The following is a 23,243-nucleotide window of genomic DNA, read 5'->3' on the forward strand; positions in this document are numbered from 1 at the left end:
CAGCAAGTGACTTTATCTCCTTCTTATCCCTAGAGTTGTGTATGTAATTTGCTATATAATTTAGCAGCCAGTGGGCTGTGGATAATAGCTCAGTGGTGGGAAATTTACCTAACTCGCAGAGTACTTTCTAGCATTTAAGCAAACAAACAATTAACTACAGGAACATGTGCAGATTAGCCTCCTGTATTTGAGATATCTACAGTCAAGGGAACACAGACTCACTGAAAGCTAGTCCTAGTCCAGTGGGCAGCTAGGAAGGTGAAAAGAACAGCAAAGATCCCTAATTCAGTTAGATCTCTGCTGCACCAGCCCCCTTATCATGCTGAATTGCTTTCTCACAAAACTAGTGGGGGGAGGACCAGGACCTGAGACACAATTCTGTGAGGTCAGAAAGCGAGTCTGTTCGTTTCCATTAGTTCACCATATGTCTTTGGATATGTGCATAGAGTAGATAAATCAATGTATATGTGTTCTGTAAATGAGAATATACACGAATGGATGATAAAATATTGCCATGGCAGATAAAGTCTGAGGATAGTGGATATGTTCAAAATGATAGATGCTGAACACTTACTTTACCGTAGGGCAGCATTTCTGGATGAAAAAACTAAAATTCAGCCTTTAATCTTCCAGGTTTTACGTTTCATTGTTCTACAATTTGACTTATCACTCTAGATATCAAAATATTTAAATCATAATGCAAATAAATACCGCAGGGAAGTAGGAATCCACGTATAAATTCTTACGAAGAAAAGAAATAACTGGCTGTGGAGCCTCTGAGATGGCTTGAAATGACATCTCTTGCGGAGAACAGCTAGTCTTTCCTTGAAATCTTCATCATAATTTGAGTTCCTGGCACCTAGGAAGTACCGTAGTTTCTGTCTGGTATTTCCCAGGGAATGGTTCCTTGGGAATTTCAAAGATATAAAATCCAAATGGTGGAGGGATGCTTGAGTTGTGAGCCATTGTAAGGCAAGCCTCGATGATGCTGCTGGGGGTGGCTGGTCAGGCTTGGTTTCTTCTCCCTCCGGCCTCAGGGTATCTACTTAACTGGAAACACATTCTTCGGTTGCAGCGAAAGAAGGGCGACCTTTCCCCAAATGGTTCTTGTTTTGTGATTCAGCATGTGAGTCATTTGGTTAACAACCGTTTCCTGTCTGTCCCAGACACCCGTTGGGAAAACCGGATCCTCTGATTTGGAGAGGACTCCTTGGCCCAGTTGTCAAGGGTATTGTGAGATTGTCAGTGAACTGGAGGCTCTTGAGAATCCCTGTATTTTCCTGAGCTGTGGAAGAAGGCTAGAACTACATACAATAAGACAGCAGGACATAACACCACATTGCCTGCTAGGTATCACTGTGACAGATGATTTTAAAATGTGGGCAGAATCTCAGGCTACTACACTGAGGCCTGGGTTGAGTGTTTCAAACAAACTGAATTAAAATTTGGTTTAAGTGAATAAATTTTAAGTTAAAATTTAACTGTCCCTGTAGTGCTATTAAGTCACACCTTGCTGCCGCCAACATGGGAGAATATTCTCGATAAAGAGATGTTTTCCACCTTCTTTAAGTTTGCCACTCTTGGCCCTTCCACTTTAGCCCTGGGATAGTACAAGCAGGAAGGCCCAGGTCAGATGCCCATTCTCAGTCTTGGACATACTAGCTCCCAGAGCTGTACGAACAAAGTTATATTTACTGTAAATCGCCCATGTCTCAAGTAGACTGAGACAAACCCAGAGAAGTCGCTGCTGTGAGGACCAGCTTTCAGCAGCTCAGGAATTGAGGGGAAGGCACGGAATTGGCAGACTAATCAAACACTCAGACTTTTCCATCTGGGGGAATAACACACACACACAAAACACACACACACACACACACACACACACCTTTGGGATCTTTCTATCTCTCTCTCATGTCTTTGTTTCTTTTCTTACCTCTACCTAGACATATCTTTCCATATATTCTTAATTTTTCCATTATAGTTTTTATACCCTGTATAAAAATTGCTATGTGGTTGCATTCTATTTCTAAGTGAATTACTACAATATAATCATTAAATGTAAATTCTGTAAATACAAGTAAAAAACAAAATGTTTTCCATGCCCCTTCCATGATTAAACATTTTATATATTACAGGTGAAAAACATATTGTCTCCAAGAACTCACACACATCCATGTTCAGAAAACTTGTCATGAATTAACAGAGTATAAGCAAGCAAGGTATTTTTCTCAGTCAATTCTTTTACTGTCAGGTTGCATTTTGTGGTTAGAAGGAAGGGAACAATTGTTTTATTATTTATTTGAAAAAGTAATCTTATAAAAATCTTTAAAAAGATCACCTCCAAGATGTTAGAAATATTTCCTAACCGAGCCACTCTGCCGACACAAAATAATCCCAATCAAACTAAATATGACCAAATTAAAAGATATTCAGGTTTAATTAGACACCTGAGCTCCCGAGTGGCCCCGAGGGGAAATGGAAAGCCATCAATGCAACCACCAGAGAGGAAGAGGTAAAACCACGTGTTTATTTTGGGGGAAGAAGTTTATATAGTCTGTGGGAGTGGTCTTGACTTTTCCTGGTGCTGGGTCAAGGTTTGGTGGGCAACCTTGACTCTTTTCAGTGAGGGGGTCAAGGTTAGAAGGGAGCAGGGAAGGGTCTCGCAAGATGGAGGCTGGGATTACATACAGCATAGGAGGTAATGATCTTCATAATAATCCACAGATAAAATATGTCCAATTATAATGGGATAATTATACCACACTAAAGGCAATGGGGTTGCCCCCACACCCATTCACACCACGCCAGATACCAGAGAAAAATGACAGCGCCAAGCATGTAAAGGCCCAGCAATAGCAAGAGACATTCTGGGGACAAAGTCTTCAGGGGCTTTCCTATCTGATATTTACCCATCAGAGCTGATCTCCTGAATCTCAATTGCCACCTGCTTCTTCTATGATGTGGCCACTAATATCTCCTCCTTATTTTGTTTGTTAGATGAAGCCTGTGACTCTCTCTAGCCAAAGTGTGACCGCAGACTTTTGGACACGGCTACTGGCTATTCATTCCTTCTTATATATGACTTTGCCTCTCAGCATCTACCCTAAGCCTTCTTTGGGTCTTAAACGAAATGACTGAGGTAGAATGGATACACCAGCAGTTCAAGGGTAAGAATTAGGAGTGTTAGCTAACTCTAATCTCCATTATACATAGGGATGGGCACTTCAGCTAGGTTTAGCTTAATCTGTGCAAAATAAAGAATAAAGCTGTGAAGTCCTGTTAGTTCTATTGGGGAAAAGATGGTATATTTCTCCTGCATACAAAAGTGGAATTTTATAGCCCTGCAAATTATAACCTGCCGGACAGTAATAACTTAGGGAAGTTGATAACTTAGGGAAGTTATGTTAAAGTTGGCACGTCCAAGGATGCTAACGGATTGGAAAGAAATGGTTACCAACCATTTCTGAGTGGAAAAAAAGGCCCTTCTTTTACCACACATATTTATATTTTACTGTTTGATACAGTTTGAGTTAGGTGCTGTATTATTGTTGACAAATGTAACAAAATATGTAATTTATCATTCAACTGTATGTCTTATAAGTATTTGTAAGCTGTCTTATATATGAGGTATAAAGACCAAGGATAATGGAGTATAGCAAAAGGTCAGACATGTAAATGGAAATACATTTATGTAACGGAGAATGTAAGCATAGATAAGCACATACAAGCTACAATGGAAACATGGAAGGAAAGATCTTAAATGTACCTTCATGGCACAGCCAGAGTCACTTATGCTTTGACATTCGAAGAAATTATCAAAGTCTTAAATAAAATGAAATGAGAAAGTGTATCTGTGGAAAGTGGCCTGGGATATGCTTCAAGCAATATTTCTTTTAAGAGGGGATTTTTTTTTCTCACTGTGATGAAGGTCTATCAAACACTTTCATTTTGACGCCATGTATATTATGATTTCTTGGTCTCCATCTGAAGGAGAGTTTAAGAGCATGAGAAGTACAGTTCCTGGCCTTGTATCCTGTCCTGTTCTCTCCCCATGCCTCAGTTTTCCCCTTTGAAAAGGAGGCAGCAATGAGACTACTGTGAGCCCTACACACACTATTTTAGCATTATAGTAGGTATCTTGTAGATGTGCAATGTTTAATTTTTATTTCACCTCAATTCTTTCCTTATTGGATTTGGTTTCTAAATCATTTCCGTGGGCTCCTGGAACAACTTATAGCTGCTTTAAACGTAAAACTGGCCAGCCAGCTGCTCCGTTAGGCAATGTAAGATCTCAACTTGACAGCTAAGTTTTAGGCATCAATCATTCATTATTCTTGTATTTTAGTGTCTCTGTCCCAGGTATTTAATGAGGCTCAGTTATCTTATATTTCTAAAACTATATATAAATACCCATAAGTAATGTATTATGTTTATAAAGTATTGCAGGTAAAATATTTCCAATCACTAGAGATCTCTGCAGATATGATGATAGGAGCATGCCTAGGATTAATCAGCTCATGGTGAATCTATATGAGGAAAGCAAAGTGGGTTGTCTATGTAAAATTTTTTTTCCTAAATGTAAAAGTAACTAAGACATAGGCATGTGAAAAGCATGCTGACATTCAGCTGATGTTTTCACCTGTATAGATGCACTTGTTTATTATTCTTTTATCTGCTAACTGATCTGATAAATTTTCCAACAAATAAGAGGGTGCACCATAGTATATATTATTTTTTTAATAATTAATGCACCTGGGTTTTATTTGCATTGTTTCTTTGCAACTGTTTCTACATTTTTTAATCTGAAACTTGCTGCTAGGAAACAGAGGTAACCCAGACCCAGAAAGACAGACATAATGTATATATACTTATAAGTGGACATTAACTGCTAAGTAAAAAAATAATCATGCTACAATCTACAGACTTGAGCTAAATAACAAGGGTGGGGGACGGGCTGGGAATTAATGACAATGGGAAGAATCAGGTGGGGTTAGGAGGTACTGGAAGAGATGACAGAAACTGGAGGGCTTTTGGAGGGTGATGTAAAGATCTAGTGCGTGGAAACTCCCTGGAATCTAGGAGCGTGACCATGGAAAAGTCTCCTAGTTGTGGGGATATGGAGCCCGAACTGGCCATCTTCTATAGCTAGGCAATGCTCTTAGCAGTGGGACTGGGATAATAACACAGCCACAAAACAGTTGACCTGGTATCTGTCCTCCTGGAACATGTGCTGGGGTAATGGTGGTGGAGAACTTGTAAGAGTGGACAACAAATAACCGGTCCAATTTGAGGCCCACAGAACAAGAGGGAACCCATGCTTGATACTGCCTGGATGGCCAGGAATCCGAGGCAGGGTGGTCCAGAGACCCAGCATAGAACCAAAAATGACTCGCAAAAGAAAAGGAAAAAAAAAAGAGAGAGAGAAAAGTCAGTGAAGTGACTCCTAATAATAGTCTGCTATACTCAGATTGATGCCTAGGCCAATTGTCATCATAGAGGTGTCACCCAAGAACTGATTGGAGCTGATGCAGAAATCCACAGCCAAACACTAGGCAGAGCTATGGGAACTCTGAAGAAGAGGGGGAAGAAGGACTGTAGGAGCCAGAGAGATGAGAATACCAGAAGAACACGGCCCACAGCACCAACTGTGCAGAGCTCAGGGGAGCTTACAGAGACAGACGTGACAAACACGGACCCTGTATGGGTCTGAGCAAGGTCCTTTCCATGTACCTTATGGCTGTATAGCTTAGTGTTCTTATGTGACTCCCGAGAGTGGAAGTGGGGGTGTCTTTGACACTTTTGCCTGTGTTGTGACCCTAATCCTCCTGTTGGTTTGCCTATTCTATCTTTGATATGAGGGTTTCTTGCCTAGCCTTAGTGTATCCAGTTATGTCATGTTCAGTCGTTATCTCTTGAGGTCTGCTCCTTTTCATTGAGGGGGGAACAAAGAAGAAGTAGAACTTGGGGAGAGGGGAGGTGGGGAGAAAGACTGCGAGTGGATGGAGGGAAACTGTTGTCAGGGTGTAATATATGACAGAGGAATAAAAGAAAAAACAGTGATTTTTAAAAACAAACATGTTGGGTTAAGTCAATACTAGTATCATGGAAGGTAAATTCAAGACAACAAAATCAAATCCCAGATGGAGATGATACAAGAAGCTACAGCTCAGCTCCGTGGGGAATGAGACATCAGCTGACCAAGGAACTGGTCATCCCCTCTTCTCTTCACTTTCAGTTTTGGACAGTTAGTTGTTTATCTCCCGAGTCTCAGCATAGATGGAGAATGCACAGAGTAACTTTGACCACAGAAATTATTGGTGAAATTTAAAGACATCAATTTCCAGCACTGAATTTGGAATGGAGTGGGTGCTATGGTACCCACTGTTATTAGCCTTTGACTAGCAGTGTGGGGAGGAACACTAATTATATAATATGCTATATTTAGATAAGGAAATAAAGATAATGGATATCTATAAGCATTGCCTGCTGTCAAATAACTATGGAGTTTCTAAGAAATATTTCTGATACAGATCACTTCAATGTAAGAATGTTAGTCAGGAGCAAGTAGATTCTGAGATTATACTTGAGCTCACAGGGCATCAAACACTAATTCTAGTTCTTTTCAGCTTACTTTGCCTTTAACCTGCAGACTTGGCACATTATCTTACTTGCAATAGATACATGCACACATGCAAAAGCTGCTATACTCATAGATAGAAACTTAGTCCAATTTTTACCAGAGAAGTATCATCCAGTAACTGTTGTGAGCCGGTGCAGAGATCCAGAGCCAAACATTAGATGGAGTTCAGGGAACCCTGCAGAGAGGAGGAGGAGGAAGAATTATAGAAGTCAGAGGGTTGAGCACATCAGAACATGGTCCATAGAATCAACTAAGCAGAGCTCCTAGGTGCTCACAGACCCTGACGTCTATGGATATGAACTAGGTCTTCTACATATACGTTATGGTTGTATAGCTGGATGTTTTTATAGGACTCCTAACAGTGAAAGTAAGGGTAAGCTAACTCCTTGGCCTGCCTAACACCTTTACAGACAAGTAACTTTCAGAAAATACTAGCTGGATGTGAATTTTAATTGAGAGGATACAAATGCTCTCACTTTCTGAGTCTCTCTAGTGAGTCAGAACGCTTCACTGCCTGGACTGGCAAGGACACGTTACAAGGAGCAAGTCATACAGTCAGTCATACAAATCATTCATACATACAAATCATCCTGCTAATCATGCAGTCACTTGTTCTGAGTCGTCTTATGTTGGCTGCCTCCCCAGAGCTGATTGTGCCAGAAGCAGGATAGGCTTATAAGTTCCTTGGAAGAGATCTAGTCAAATATTTGGTTCCTGTAAATGTACTGTACTGTTGGCATCGGGTAGTTCATTGTGTAGGCTTCCATTTGCATTGAGGGGGCCTTCCTATGGAGTTCCAGCTACTGCGAAACACAGGGCGGGAGAAGGCAGAGATGCTGGGTAACCGAAGTGAAAACTCACCAAACTATCCAACACTCCATCATGGTCTTGTCATTCTGCCTTCATGCGGTACCCACTGAACAAGGGAAATTTTCCTAGAGGCGCAATGAAGGAAGAGGGGTTTGTACTGTCACCTAGCAGAATATTGGAAGTTGTTGATGATGCTGATGATTTCCAACATCTGCCCTGCAGTTATTTCCTTTATATTTTCACAAAAGCCCATAGCTTTGGCACAAATAATTCAGGGAGGCTGTGAGAAATTCCCAATGACTATAGTTGTGAATGATCAGTAGCCAATGTGACCATGACCTGTGGAATTAGAGACAGGCACTCTGTCTTTGATGAGGAGGTTTGAAGTCATCAATACAATATTAATGTCAGAGCCATAGCTGTCAGATTTCAGTCTCCAGGAATGAAGCAAATGCTCAACTTGAAAACTCAGATGCACATGTAAATCGAAACCATCAGGCTTTGATCTGAATGAGATATTCATAGAGTATCACAGAACCATCTATGATTTAACAAGACTTCTAGGTAATTCTGAAGTATGCAAAAGTATAAGAAACACGGCACTGGAATGTCTAATAATACAATGCCAACAGAAATATTGCATAAATAAGTTTTGCATAGTTAGGACCTTTCTGTGGCATCAACCCGTGTTGATTCTGCATAATCCAGAGCATCAATTTGTCTTGCAACAACTCAGTTGTCAAAATCTCCAACATGAGAGAAAATGAAGGAAGCTTGATAATGGGGGTAGCTGGGAGGAGTAAGTAAGGAGGGCCAATCGGCATCTTCCGTGTCCATTCTTTGGAATCAGATTGTAAAAGTTCAACATTGTGCAAAGTTCTGACTTACACCAGGAAGAATTTAGATAGGGGGCTGAGTCTCTACTGTTCTGCATTTGAGAGGAAACCAAGGGCAGTCTTCCCGTTCTTAGAGATTTGTACAAGCATTGATTGTCCTTGAAGATAACCCTAACAGCCAAGGGAAAACTATTGACAACTGGCAAATGATTCGGTGTGCAAAAAGTGCAGGTTTTCTATAGACCATGGGAATCAGAACATATTTTTTGAATGAAGAAAACAGGAAATTATGATGAACATTCTTGTTCAGTGAGTCCTTTCTAAGTTCAGTTACATAGTTCATCACAAGGCTGAAGATGTATCAGAATATTCAGATTTTAGGAAATCAAGACTTTATAAATAATCTTGTGATTCACATCTAATAATCATTACACAAAAATGCATTATAGGCACTGATTAACTTGCCTTGTCCCATCTTGGCCACTCTTTCTCATTCATTAGGCTCCTCCCTTATTCCTCTCACCTCTGGAATAACTATCTCACACCCCACAGCTAAAGACTTGCTTCTTTTCTTTTGTAAATAGCATTTTGACTCTACTTATTTTTTTCCAGCTACAATTCAGTCATTGGCTAGATTCTTGCAACAGCCTAAAACCTGCTTTTACTGTGTTAATGGGAGGTTTGAACAACCAGGAATACTTCATTAGGTGGAATATTTTCCCAAAGAATTCTGCATGGAACTTAGTTTTAATATCATCTTAAGAGTTCATAACTGGGGCCGGGCGATGGTGGCGCACGCCTTTAATCCCAGCACTCGGGAGGCAGAGGCAGGCGGATCTCTGAGTTCGAGGCCAGCCTGGTCTACAAGAGCTAGATCTAGGACAGGCTCTAGAAACTACAGGGAAACCCTGTCTCGAAAAACCAAAAAAAAAAAAAAAAAAAAAAAAAAAAAAAAAAAAAAGAGTTCATAACTGTAGCACAAATGGTCTTTATTTTCTCAATTGACAGATTTCATCATGCAAACACATTGATTTGGCGGGGAAAAAAATCCCACCATATTTTAGTGTGGCTCTTCACATCTTTGATAGTATTTTTTGAAGGTTGACTTTCCAGCTGGTTGGGGAAGATAAAATCATCTTCAGTGCTTTGAAGAGGCTGCTATGAACAGTGTTCGATTCATCTTATGGAATTCCCTTTAAAATATGAGACTGCATATTTTAGCATGCAATGTTATTAATTTTGTGTGCATTGCATTGCATGGTTCCTGCTGAATGGAACGACGCCTCTCTTAGCACACGCCTCCTGACAGCACACTTGTTGGAGCTCGGCTAATTGAGGCGAGTTTCTGAGAAAAGAAAAGAACATTATATCATTCTCTCATTCAGTTCATGGTTGGCATCACTTGGTTGTGTGTTCCCAGAACAGAACCTGGGATATTTTAACAAGAGGTGGTTAGTATAGGCTTGAACATTGAGAAGACATTCAATGGAAATTGCCCCACCTACCACCCAGGCTTCTGACTTTGTTGTTTGGGTTATGGCCTAACACTAACATATTTAAAATTTCTGCAGGGATTCCACATACAATCAAGTTCAAAAAGCACCGGTGCTGAGCTCTTGTAGCTCTGGATACCTGCATGACATAGGACTTGGCTGAAGAGCTAACAGTAACAACTCAGAATTCGCCTCCAGGTATGCTTTGTCCTGAATAACTCCATTGAATGCGCGCTTTGAGCCTGTCTCCAGGGAACTCGGAAGTTTGGATGTGTGCCAGTGTTTTCACAGGATTGCTTAACTAAACCAGCACACCATTGTCTCTTTCCTTTGGAGAATTGCGTCTGTATTTTGGTTCTTGGCTATCTATTGGCCTGGTGCCTTTGTGGAGGGGTGGAGATTGTGGAGGAGTTAACCTGTGATCTGTAAAGAAGCCTGGTAAGATGGTGGAACATGAGTTTCTAATTTCTGCTGCCTGAAGTCACAGATGTAGTAACTTAAAGTAGACAATGCTTACTATCAGGGTTTTGGAGATCATGAGTCCAAAATGAGTCTTAAGGGGCTAAAAATCAGTGTTACAAAGTGAACGGAAAACAAAAATGAGGGCATGATCTCTCCTAGGTTTGAGTCGAGGGGAAGGTTTATTGTAGATATGAGGGAGAAAATAGCCAGGGTCATCTGGAATCGTCCAGACTGAACTGGGCCATGAGAGGGGAGAGAGGTGTGGGAAAGCAAGAGCAGCAGGCCAGGAGCCAAGAGACCAAGAGTCCACACGGCCAAAATGACTCCGTATATATAGGAATCAGAGGCTGGGAGAAGGGATGAGAAGCCCAGCCCTGGGGAAGGAAAGGTTTAGCGTAGGAGTAGGAGGAGAAGTGCTGGGAGGAGCCAAGGATATTGAGTGAGACCTGCGAGTTTCGGAGCGAACACTCACACGTGCACTCACTTTTCAAGGGCCTCAGCAGAGAATCCGTTTCTTTGCCCTGTTTTCATAGCGCAGACAGCACCCTGTGTCTTCATTTCTTTCTGTTCTCTGAGTTTTCCCCTCCTGACTCTGCTTCCATTGCTCTGTCTTGTTTATATGACAAAGAACATTGTGATGATACTTTGCCTAACACGGGTATTGCTAGCAATGAACATCTTCACATTTGTCGGCAAATTACATCTATGACACAGAAGATGACATATTCACAGTTTCTTCTGGTTATAATGCCGATATCTTGAGGAGAGACAAGGTATTATTCTGCCCACCATTTTTGATGACATATCTCCAGAAATATTGTACTCAACTTTTACTTTTCTTTTAATGAGAATTTATCAGGACAATAATACACATGCAAGGCAATCATTGGAGCTATGTAAAATATTTACAGAATAATTTATACTAATTAGTATCATTACTGCATGTCCATGCAGCAAGCGCATCTATCCCAGCATTTTGCAAGAGATGCTCCTACAACTTTAGTTCTTGGGTCCTCTGAATATTTGTTACCTAAATCATTAACATTTAACAATGTCAAATTGAATTCTGCCATGGGCATTCATTGATTGTATGGCTATTCTAGGTGACCCGTGTTGCGAGAGGAAATAACATGCTCCAAGACCCCCAGGTTCTAGGCTACAACTAGGATCAGTCAGAACCCAATTCCTGGGAGTATACGCAGTTATCCAAGTGTCTACATATTTTTAGAGTTTCTCAGACGGTTGGAGCATACATCCAGGTCTGAGAATGACAATTCAAGTTACTATGTTTGTACTTTCAAGGTTTGTTCTTCTCAGGTCTTTCACTTTTCATGCTTGAAAGAGAGAAGAAAGACACCTGATGCTCTCCACATTCAGGCTGTTCCATGGAGACACTGGCCTAGCTAGAATCCGGATTAACAACGCAACAGTGCTCCGGCGGTCGTTCATTAAAAGCAGGAAATAGTTTTATTTATTTATTTATTTATTTATTTATATTTATTTATTTATTTATTTTTGGTTTTTCGAGACAGGGTTTCTCTGCAGCTTTAGAGCCTGTCCTGGAGCTAGCTCTTGTAGACCAGGCTGGTCTCGAACTCACAGAGATCCGTCTGCTTCTGCCTCTCGAGTGCTGGGATTAAAGGCTTGTGCCACCACCGCCCAGCTAAAGCAGGAAATAGTTAAGAAATGCAAACGGAACGTCCTTGCTCGAATCCCAGTGTCAGGAGAGACAGTGGGGGGACTTGTGCAGAAGTGAGCTTGGCTCTGTGGACGTCCATGTTCCCATGTCTTTCAGTCTAGAAATGCCCAAGGGTGCCTTGGAGGATGGAGCACGTGTTATCTGATGGAGCGAGGCAGAGATTTTGTGTGAAGTGAACCTGTATCACTCTTCTGAGGACTTCTCTTCAAACCTAGTCAGGAGGCAGAACCACCCCCTTCATCCTTCAGAGCCATTTTCCTACACAGTGGTTTTCTGTTTGCCTTTCCCCCCACCTGCAATCAATGGCGTCTTGATGTGACAGGGATACTATCGCATACCAAGCTGAAGACAGACCTTTGGGGTGAGGGTGGGGAGGATGAGCCCTGGGGAGGGTGGGCCCTTTGTTGTGACACTTTACTCATTTCCTGTGTTTTGACTCTCAAAGGCACCCTGTTAATGCCTGTGTCACAGAACATACTTGCTTCTATACTGCTAGAGTCTTCTCCTTTCATTCAACTAACCGACTGATACTTAAAATGCAGTACACACTTCATTTATTGTAAGCCTCTCCACATTAGAATGATGGAAAATGGGAGTGGGCACCTGAACCACTTTTACACCTTTGGATAGTGCTGTATCCTAAGGATCTGAGATACTACCTGGAACATAACAGGTGATTAGGAAATATTTACTAGATGGATGGATTTCGTCTTCCTAAGAATCTTTTCAGAGAAGTACATCATTAATCCCATTTACAAAAGGTAGAAATTGAGGCTCTAGAAATCAATTGCCCAGTTGATAGGATTTAGGCTCATGGGAAGTACACTTCCCATCATACCTGTGGAGCATTTCCAAAGATGGTTAGCTAAAAGGACAAGATGAATCATCAAAGAAAGTGGTACCTTCCAAATGGCAGCCTGGAGACACAGAGGTCTGAGAGATAGCCATGTGCCTGTCTGCCTTAGGGTTATTCTGCATGGAAATGTCTGAGCTGTTGCTGCCATCATCCTCTGCTGATGGTGGTAGGTCCCAGTTTCTTGGTCCTCTAATATGAACCCTCTATGGAGGATACAGGGTTGCAGCATCAGAACAGCATTGCACAGTATCCAGATTCACAGACTACCATTCACCAGGGCCTTTGTCTCTCCAGTGTTCAAACCACATTGGTGAACTGCAGTCATTATCATGTAAGCCAATTCAATATACCTCTTTTCATAACATAATATAGAATATATGTTGTTTTCTATATCACACACATACACACAGTGAGAATATCTATGTCTGTAAATACACATACACGCACACACACACACACACACACACACACACTATCAGTTTTGTTCCTTTATGGAACTTGGAATAATAATTGTCTAAATATGATTCCAAATTATATCCCTTGTCTACTATTTCATATTTATCCTTCTTCCTACCAGCCATCTGTTAAGAATGAATCTCTTAAGAGCAGTGTTGTCGAGAGTTTTTCTTCCCAGTGAAGGTTAAACATTGCATCTAATCATTCATAAGTGGCTGTTTCTTAGCTCTTAGCTCAGATACGAAATAGGAACATCTAATACAAAGAGTTCATGAGGATGATTGCATAAGAATGTTTGTTTAATGAGCTAATTATTTTCTTCCTAGAATAGTATAAATCTTGACTCAGCAGGTGGTATGTAGGTACTTACCAAGGCTTCCAGGTGTTCCTATTCTTTGCCTTTTGGGAAAGGAAATGGCATATTGCTATGAAAAAGAAATTTCTGGAGAAATGAGTCAATTGATTGAGTCCATCAATCCAGTATTTTGAAACATTTCACTTGAAGATGAAAGATATGACCTTTGGAACCCACAGAACCATTTTAGGATTTGCTTTTCCCATGCTCGAGTATATTTTTGCTGTCTCTGTGATTGAAAGTCAATATGGGTTTGGTAAAAGTGCATTAATTTATATGAATCTAATAGCTATCATGTTCTTACTGATGATCAATACTTTTAATTTTTATGTGTGGTATGTGCACATGTGTATGTAGGTGCCTAGGGAATTTAGAAGGCTTTTATTGGAGGGAGGTGCTGGTTGTTTCCTAGCCACCTTGCCAGCTTAGACCCAAAATAATCAAACAGAAACAGAAACTGTATTATTTAAATCACCGCTTGGCTTATTGGTTCTAGCTTCTTATTGGCTAACTCTTACATCTTAATTTAGCCCATCTCTATTTATCTGGATGGCACCATGTGGCTGTGGCTTACTGGCTAAAGTTCCAACTGGCGTCTGTCTCCAGAGGTTCCATAGCGTCTCTCTGACTCAGCTCTTCTTTCTCCCAGCATTCAGTCCAGCTTTCCCTGCCTACCTAAGTTCCGCCTTGCTGTCCGTCCAAAGCAGCTTCTTTATTCATCAATGGTAATCACAACACACAGAGGGGACTCCCACATCAGGTGTTAGGTTCCAGATGACTGTGAACTGCCTGGCATGGATGCTAGGAACGGAATTCATGTCCTCTAGAAAAACATCAGGTACTTCTAAATGCAGGGCCATCTCTCCAACCTGACGGTCAATAGTTTAAAAATAAACAGTTAAGAAACAACTATTTTCACATGGATTTTGAATTCCCCGACTTGCTTTGTGAATGCAGGTTTTATGAAGTGATAATAAGGTTAGAAAAGCTCAAAAGTCGGACAGTTTATGCAAATTATTCAATTCTGTTCTGATTGTTTCCAACCGTCATTCACATTTTTACTTTACACAGTAGAAAACTAAGTGGAATAAGCCATCTCCCTGATCACATTGCTGTATATAGAAGAGAGGATTTTTTAATTTAAATAACCATTTTTTAATTTATTTTTCATACCAATCAGTTTCCCTCCCTCCACTCCTCCTGTCCCCTCCCCTCATCTCTGCTTCAGCTTCTATCAGTTACTGGATAGAGTATCTCTGATGACAATTAGGGGTAGTCACCAATCTGCTTAGGGTAGATGACCACTTTAGGCACCCTCTCCACCATTGCTAGAAGTCTTAGTTGGGGTCATCCTTACGGGTTCCTGGGGTTTCCCTGGGTCCAGGTTTCTCCCTAACCCTGAAATGCTACCCCATTAAGCCATGTCTTTTATTACTCTCCCCTCCATCTTGCCTCCAACAGGCCTCCTGCACTTAGCCCATCAACTGGCTCCCTCTAGTTCCCATCCCTCCATCTCCCCAGTGCCCCGCCCTGCCGCCCAGTTTAACCAGGAGATCTTTTCTACTTTCCCTTCTCGTGCATCCCTCTTTGAGCCCTCCTTGTTATCTAGCCTCTCTGGGGCTGTGAATTATAGGTTGGTTCTTCTGTGCTTTACTCCTAATAATCACCTATGAGTGAGTACATCCCATGTTTGTCTTTTTGGGTCTGGGTTACTTCACTCAGAATGTGTTTTTCTATTTCCATCCATTTGCCTGCAAATTTCATGATGTCATTGTTTTTGTTTTTCCACAGATGAGTAGTACCCCATTGTATAAATTACTACATTTTCCTTCTCCATGCTGTGGTTGAGGGGCATTTAGCTTGTTTCCAGGTTCTGGCTATTATGAATAATGCTGCTATGAACATAGCTAAGTACGTGTTCTTGTGGTATGATTGAATATCCTTTGGATATATGCCTAAAATTGGTATAACTGGTCTTGAGGTAAATTGATTCCCAATTCTCTGAGAAACCTCCATACAGGTTTCCAAAATGGTGGTACAAGTTTGTACACCCACCAGCAGTGGAGGAGTGTTTCCTTTTCTCCACATCCTCTCCAACATCATTGTCAGTGTTTCTGATCTTAGCCATTCTGACAGGTGGAAGATGGTATCTCAGAATCATTTTGATTTGTATTTTCTTGATGGTTAAGAATGTTGAGCAAAACTTTAATTATCTTTTGGTCATTTGAGATTTGTCTGTTGAGAACTCTCTGTTTAGATCTGTATCCCATTATTTGGCATTTTGATGTTTAACTTCTTGAGTTCTTTAAATATTTTGGAGATCAGTTGTTGGTCAAATGTGGGATTGGTATGGATCTTTTTCTACTCTGTAGGCTGCTAATTTTGTCTTATTGACAGTGTCCTTTGCCTGGCAGAAGCATTTCAGTTTCAGGAAGTCCCATTTATTAATTGTTGTTCTTAGTATCTGTGCTACTGTTGATGTTTTCACTAAAATCGGGAGCAAGACAAGGTTGTCCATATCTTCATATCTATTCGATATGGTATTAGAAGTTTTAACTAGAGCAGATTAAGGGGATACAAATTGGAAAAAAATGTCAAACTTTTGCTATTTGGAGATGATATGATAGTATACATAAGTGACCCCAAAACTTCTATCCAGGAACTCCTAAAGCTGATAAACATTAATGTGGTGAGATGTAATAATAATTTAAAACCAGTAGTTCTGTTCTCCTATATACAAATGATAAACACACTGAGAAAAATATCAGAGAAAAACACCCTTCACAATAGCCATAAATATTATATAATACCTTGAGGAAACTCTAACCAAACAAGTGAAAGACTTATATGACAAGATCTTTAAACCTTTAAAGAAAGAAATTGAGAAAAATATCAGAAAATGGAAAGATTTCCTATGCTCATGAATAGGTAGGATTAACATAGTAACAATGACAATTTTACCAAAATCAATTTACAGATTCAATGCATCCCCATCAAAATCCCAACACAATTCTCAGACCCCAAAAGAATAACACTCAACTTCATGTGGAAAAAAAAAACAACCCAGAAGAGTTAAAACAATCTTGTACAATACAGGAACTTCTAGAAGCATCACTATCCTTGGCTTGAAGGTCTATAATAGAGCTATAGTAATAAGAGTAGTCTGGTATTGGCATAAAAACAAACACATGGACCAATGGAATAAAATTGAAGATCCTGACATAAGCCCACACAAATGAACACTTTACTTTTGACAAAGCATCCAAAATTATGCAATGAAAAAAAAAGAAGGCATCTTTAACAAATGGTGCTGGCATAACTGGATATTGACATGTAGAAGAATACAAATAGATCCATATCTATTGCTCTGCACACAACTCAAGTCCAAGTAGATCAAAGGCATCAACATAATCTAGTTACACTGAACTTGATAGAAGAAAAAGTGAGAAGTAGTCTCGAATGCATTGGCATAGAAGAGAGGAAATTTAAACTCGATCTCAGAGAATCCAGGTATTTCCACTAACTTTCTTCTTACAACACAACAAAGCGCTCACTGTCTTGTGGTTGTTTCCTGCTTTTATTGCCATTTTTTGGAAAAGTTTGGAGACTTCAAGTTTTGCGATATTAAATCTTTAAGGAGTATTTCATTTACTAAGAGAAAGTAGGAGGTCTTATTCTAGGTAACTCACATTTTCATGTTTTCTGTAATTGGAAGTCCCTATCAAGAAGATAACAAATAGTCCTTAAAATAAAAAGTAAACTAAAAAAAACTAGAAAAATAGTTTGCCAACTGCTAATAAAATACATACAAACATGCATTATACATGAATGTCAACACTTAACAAAGAGAGTGCATTAGAGGCCTATTCCATTGACCTTAAAGGCACAGACCAAGTTAATAAATACTCCTGACTCCAACTTGTATGTGCTTCACTTTAATATTCTCTGATTTTTCCAGAATAAACATTTACATTTACCAGAGCTTTCTTTTTCCCACCATTGAAAATACATGCTATCCAAAGTCAGTGCAGGCCACTTTTCCAAAGCTATTTTTAATGGGTTAGAAGTTGACGCAAGGCCTATTTATAACGTTAATGATGAACAGACTTCCAAAAAAGCATAACAGTCATTTTGTGTGACAGTTATCCCAACGTTACAGTGCACATGCCTGCAGTGGACTGCCTCAAAACATAGTGTTTTGCAATTTTAAAATGAAAGTCATAAAACAAAAGCAGGTACTAATCACCGTGTCCATTAATGATATCATGTGGATGGCATTCATTTGTATATTTCTTTTTTATTTTTTTGTTTTTTATTGTTTTTTATTTTTTATATATTCCTAAATAAGCAATATAGCAATATATGCGATACAGCAAAATCTACCTCAGCATCAAAAAAAGACAAAGCATAGTGATACTGGTTAAGATAGTGTTAGGAGGTATATTTGAAAAATGGAATAATATTTTTAGGGTTTAAGTATTTCAGAAAAAAGAAACTGTTTCATGAGTAAACATGCAGAAAATAGTGTGCCTTTCTAAGTTTTCTTTTAGCAAAGCAATTGGGAGTAGGAGATGGAGAGAAACTTATCACAAACCAAATAACCCATCAGGCAGTCATCACCTAAACAGGTTAAGACCAGTCCTCTCCAGAACCATTTTTTTCCAATGTGCTTTGTCATAAAGAAACTTTATAATACCTATGGTTGAATTTACAAAAAAAAAAATTATTTTTAAGTTTCTTTTTTGTTTGTTTTTCAAGACAGGGTTTCTTGTAGTTTTGGAGCCTGTCTTGGAACTAGCTCTTGTAGACTAGGCTGGCCTCAAATTCACAGAGATCTACCTGCCTCTACCTCCCAAGTACTAGGATTAAAGGCTTGTGCCACCAGAGCCCGGTTGAAAATTATTTTAATGTAAGTATATCCCCTGTAATACTGGGACACTAAGAAGTCATTTGATGTTTATCTGGAATTCGAGTTTTGCTGGGCATCTTGACCTCTGTCTGGCAGATTCACCTCAAAGCCAGTCACATTATAATTGTCTGTTTTGTACATATACTTATGTATTTAGTGCGGCAATGATATGTAGGTTAGAAAAGAGGAAAACTGAGGACCTGCTCTTTCCTTCCATCATGTGTGACCTGGGAATCAAACTCTGTGCTTTTGTCATGGCTACAAGCACAAATCTGACAAGTGCCAGTCCCTGATGACCAATCATTTAAATCTATGAGTCTATGGGGGCCATTCTTATTTAAAAAAAAAAAAAAACAAAACAAAAAAACAAAAAAAACTACACCTTCCAAAAACAGCAGTGGGAGAAAATGTGACATCTCTTCAGGAAAAGCAATTAATTCTCTGTGTCTCTCTCCTTTCTCTCTGTCTCTGACTCTCTGTGTCTCTGTTTCTGTCTGTCTGTCTCTCTTCTGTCTGTGCTCCTTCCTTAGTTAGGTCCATCTCCACACTTATGATTGTCACACAAAGCTAATTTGAGAGTTGAAGACTGACATCCAATGATGTCAGATGAGGAATTCAGTATTTTCCGTTTTTGATGATTTTTGAACCAGGAAGCAACAGAATTAAAGAGTTCATGGGAATTCTAACAAGGGCACAAGCCAATGAAGAAGACGCTATGAGAGGACACTTTGTCAAGCGGGTACTAGCAGAAACCAGAAAGCAGAAATGAGTCACTAGCCAAGGACGTTGGCAGCAGAGCAATTTCAGATTGAAATTTCTGTGACACTGATTGGATGACAAGTGAGAGCGATGTTCTGTATTCAATGTGCTCATTGGATGACAAGTGAGAGCGATGTTCTGTATTCAATGTGCTCATTGGAATTCCAGGACAGTGAAAGTTATCAGCGCAGGGTATTAAGTTGCCTCCACAAAAGATACAGAAAACGTTTAAAGAATCTAGAGCCCAGAGAAATCAAAGCAACAGAATTGGCAGCGTGTTGATGTAAATTAGAGCTTGTTGATTTCATCATTTGATTATTTTAAGGTTATTATAACTTATTGCCAGAAGCTGAGGTACTTCCTCTCTGGATTTGCTTCCTATTTATGTTGCTGAGTAAACATCCCCTTTTAAAAGCACAGCCATTAATAACTCGTCCATTTGTACATTCTTCCAAACCACTATATTATTGCATCTATGGGTTAACATGGACGACAGTCACTATTAAGCTCTTAATGGCTATTTATTTATTCCCGAGAAATGTTCACTTGAATGTTTTCATTGAATATCCAGACATTTATTAGTCATTTGTTTATCATTACACACATTGGTGGAACTCTTAAATGCACCATTTTGCTGAGCTGTTGGAGAAGAATCAAGATGAAGAAAAGCATACTGTTTGGAACTCATTAGAAACATATCCCAATAGTAGTGATTCTGTTTATTACAGACCCAAAACAAATCAAGTCATCTACAGACATAAAAAGCCGAACTGAAGGACTCACTTGGGGACAAAAGTGCTAGGAAGACAATTGCTTACTGTTAAAACCCACTTAGAAGATGAATAATAGCTAAGTAACTAGAAATTTAGTAATTTAGAAGGCTGCAAGTTTAGTATTGTCCCTGAGGACTGTGGTTTAGAATGACCAATGGTGGATCTTTGTGATAATTCAGTAGGAAACCGAATATAGTAGGTTCTGTATGAAAAAATAGCTCTCTGAATAGGTGTATTGTTTGGATATGATATACATACTTAATAAAATGGTTCAACAATTATCAAATTATATGGTATTTAAGAATAGTCAATGATATGATTTGAGGAAGTAAAGATGAAAAATTAAAATGACATGCACCTACCTATGTTTTAACACTATGTCTGACTTCTTTCTGTTGTGCTATCTCTAAGTGTTTCAAACTCTCTCGGCTTCAGAATTCCACAGTGTTGATAACATATTAACTTTATAGTGACCAGAAGCACTGATAAGCTGCACATAAAAATGTGCAGATCAAGGTGAAAGTAGGTGTCACTGGCATTGTTTCCTCATGATTCCAATCCCTTATCAGGCTGCTGCCTGGGAACTGAAGATTTGTGGACCACTTTGATACATTTAACGCTGGGTAGCTACAAAGCCTCAAAAGATATTTCTCTAGCCACAGCTTAACCACAATGACAACTTTGCTGAATTTCTGCTTTTACTCAAAATCAAGGTAATTCTCCTGTTGTTAATTTTAGTCCCCAACTGCCGTGAGTTTCCCTGCTGAGGTTTTGAGTATTGTGCATGCTAGGAGTATCCTGGCACATAAATGGGGGTATCCCTTGATGCCCACAAAAGGCCTCGGGGTTCTATCTGGAATGCCAGTAAGTTTCCTTGTTGGTTGAGTTCCAGTTCTTACAGCTGAGCAAGGACACAGAATTGCTATCTCCTGCACATTCTCCCCACCCACTGCTGGCCCGCTCACTGAAAACAATCTCTCTACTTTCTTTCCTAAGAAGGGGGAAACTAGGGAGTCTTAGAGCAAAGAGAGCTGACGTCATCTGATTATAACACAGCAACAATAGAATATTATGATTAGGACGGGGAAGGAAGGTAATAGTAATTGGAGTTAAGCAGAGCTACCAGTCCTTGTTACCATCTGACCAGCTTGACCCAAAGCCGCAAATCAGGGACCTGACTTGTTAAGCATCTCAGAGACCTCAAGATTCTTACCTGAATAAGAAATAACATTTCATGAAGTATGCATCTCTCCTCAACATTGTGTTTAAGAATGATAAAAACAGAACTGTCATTCTAAACACAGTAAGTCTGAAGGCCTGGGATGGAGTCCATGAGCACTTGTTTATTTATACTTTTCTTATACAAAGGTAGGACTAGGAGATAGATGCTTAGCCACCTTCTGATTGGGTTTGAGCCCTGCTCCACCAGAAGAAATTTCATGCCTGGCCCTGTAATCATGGACCAAAGCCCATGGCTGGGGAGGTCATAGGCTCTAACATAGAACCTTGTATTATTATTTTCTAAATAATCACCCCGTCAAATTCCAGTCACTTTCTAAATATATATGCTTATGCCCATAGACCTGGGCTGCTCTCACCCTTGGCTAGAATAAATGGTAGTTAACTGAGAGCTGAATAACTGTTCAAAATTCTGAAAATCAGAGACTCACATTCAGCCCTAAATGGGACAGCTATCTTAGCCTCTCCATCCTGAAGCCTCAGAGAACCTCACAGAAAAGTAGATAAGAAGAATGTACTTAAAATGGTGGGGAGCAGTGATGTAGGCTGCTGCTTATGGGTATGACATGGCTCTCACACTCATGAACTCATAGGAGATGTTGTTGTCTGCACTATGCCTGCACAAAATCGTCATCCGAAATATTAGAGTAAATGGGTTATATGATCTCCAGGCACGACCCCATACCGAGGCACTATTGGCTATGAATAGCTGCTGATGGAGGAGAAACAATTCTTTTTTATGAGTTTGAGGCAACTGATAGAATTCCCATTCTCCAGTGGATGGCTTTACACCCTTATATTTATAGGCAACACTAATTGGGCTTCCTGGGTTATTGAAAAGCAAAACAACCAAAATATGTAAGTTTGAGAGAGGGTAAATGTAGGTATGTATATTCATTTCCCAATTGATTAATATGTGAAGTCATTTAAAATGAAAAATACTTATAAATGATCAGTTCTATAATTGTTGTTACTGGTACCTGTAAAAAAAAAAATGGAAGTTAAAATCCCTTGCAGAGAAGGGACAGGACATGGGCTTTGAATAATTTCTTGTCAGCAGTTGAAGGGCAAGTTCAAGAAAAAAATAACAAAATCCAGATGTTCCTGGAGCAGATATTGGGGGGTTAATTTTATTATGAATTTCATAGTGTCAATTGATTAAGGAAGTTTGCAGTTCTGACTGTTTTAGCAAGTTTCTCATCTGTTCCACAGAAATTAACACAGCTGGGATGGAGGAGCTTCCAGAGCCTTCCTGGGCTTTCACATTCCATTCCTGTTGCTCCACCCCTAGTTAAAACTACAGCACAATTAGAACATATTCTCCCTTGCACAAACTAATGGAGGGAAGTTCTTTCCTTCTCTATTCCTTTTCTAGGTCTCTGGAGAGTATTTGTGTTGTGACAACATTAAATATAATTACAATTGCAGTGTCCTGTAGTCCTGAAGTTGTCCATTGACTCCTCCCCCCATTCTTTCCCCACCCTCTCTGAATGGATTCTGCTATTTAAGATGATAGCATCCCAAATTAGCTAAAGGTCATCAGCTCACGCAAAATGCTCTCTGTGGTTGAATCAGTCTCAGCTTCCAAATTAGATCTTTTGCACATGAAATTCTTCTAAAATAATTACTAGTTACAGTTGATCAAGACAATGCCAACACACAACTAACTGGAAGGGGTACTCTCACAGGGTTCCAACAGTAGGGGAAGAACTTATCAGGAACTACTGCCTGTTGAGAGAGGGGTAAATTAGTCCTCAGGGATGAGCACCCTAATTGATGATCTAACCAAGGGATCAACCCTGAAATTATACACATACAAACAACACAAAATGGACTGAATCAATTGCATTTATATGTTAATATGTGTATTTGTTTCTCTCTGTGTGTTTGTAATAATAATAAGTAAAAGAGACTATCAGTATGAGTGGGAGAGATGGGGCTAAGATAAGAAGGTTT

The sequence above is a fragment of the Arvicola amphibius genome, chromosome 9, assembly GCF_903992535.2.
Source record: "Arvicola amphibius chromosome 9, mArvAmp1.2, whole genome shotgun sequence".
Classification (NCBI taxonomy): domain Eukaryota; kingdom Metazoa; phylum Chordata; class Mammalia; order Rodentia; family Cricetidae; genus Arvicola; species Arvicola amphibius.